Below are 1,459 nucleotides of genomic sequence, written 5' to 3' on the forward strand. Positions count from 1 at the left end.
TTAACTCAGACTTATGTGACTTGAGGTTAAGGAGTGTTTAAATTCACATACGAGAACAAAAGCACACTTAGCCTCAGCCGGGGGCAAATTGGGCAAAGGTACAAATAAACATAAAACACTTACATAAAATCCATTATAAGAAGTCGCTAAAACTTAAATGTTAGTCATCAAATGCAACCTAATTTGAGAAGGTATTTTGGAGGAAGAAACACATGTAACCAACTATCTTACAGTCACTTGTGACTAATTAAACCACAAACCTCAACTACCCCACGACGACAAAACCATGTGATCTAGACCAAGTCATTTCAAGCATGAAATATATAATACAAAATAAAAAAAAAATCTTATGAGCTTTTAAATTTTAAGCTACATAAAATTTTTAACCCCTAAAATATGAAAAAGTCATTAAAACTTACAAAAAACTCTAATGAACAAAAATCACTGAGCACAACTATAACCCTGCTACCCAAGTTTACAATAATTTCTTGCATGACACAACCCATGTTTGCTAATAGGAATCTTCCATTTGGACTAGGTTTAACTACTTCTTAGATTAGGAATATTAGGGAAGCCAATGACCCGGGGACGTGGAAACCATAGGCATCTTGACTGGGTTTTTTGAAATAAAAAATAAATAAACAACTGAATCACCAAAAATATATATATTTATGCTAACTCCATTTTCTAGAGCTACTGAAGACAAAATATGGACAACACCATGGATTTACTTTGTATATTATTATAGTGTGTTAACTCTGTGTTGCAAGAACGTGCATTTAAAACTCAAATAAAATGTTGAACTTCAACTAAACCATTGACAACAACACAAAATCATAGGATAGTTCAGAATCTTAACAGGACACTTATGAGCCTTCAAGCATCCACTACCCTTAAGATAGGACTTTGAAACTGACAATATTCAAACTTTTAGTGGACGAGTTGCAACCTTAATAAAGAGTTTTTATTGAGCATCCTCAGTTGTTTAAGATGTAACTTACTATAGAGGCTTGCCCTTATTTGAAGAAGTTAACCTCATTATAGATACAACAACCTGAATCTCTGGCCATGGGTTTTTTTTTCATCAGGTATTCTTCGCAAGTATCTTAAGTCCATCTTACCTCAGACATACATGTTGAAGCTTTCTACGAGAAGTCCATCTTATAGAAGTTTCGCCACGTGTTTGTTTTTCTTATCCCAGTCATTGTATGCCTTAGCCCTCCAATCTCTTCTCTCTTTAGATCACCCACATGATCAGAGAGATAATTCTTCAGAGAGAAAGGGTTGTACAGTAATAAAAAAATGGTGACTCCACAAAAACAACGATGATGACTCGAACGACACATGATGATGTGAATGAAAACAGCTGAAAGGCAGAAGCAAATGTATATGCAGTACATGTCCACCAAAAATTTTTAAAGGAACAAAAGAATAATTCCCATATATATATATATATATA

Source organism: Phalaenopsis equestris, unplaced genomic scaffold (assembly GCF_001263595.1).
Source record: "Phalaenopsis equestris unplaced genomic scaffold, ASM126359v1 Scaffold000839, whole genome shotgun sequence".
Lineage (NCBI taxonomy): Eukaryota > Viridiplantae > Streptophyta > Magnoliopsida > Asparagales > Orchidaceae > Phalaenopsis > Phalaenopsis equestris.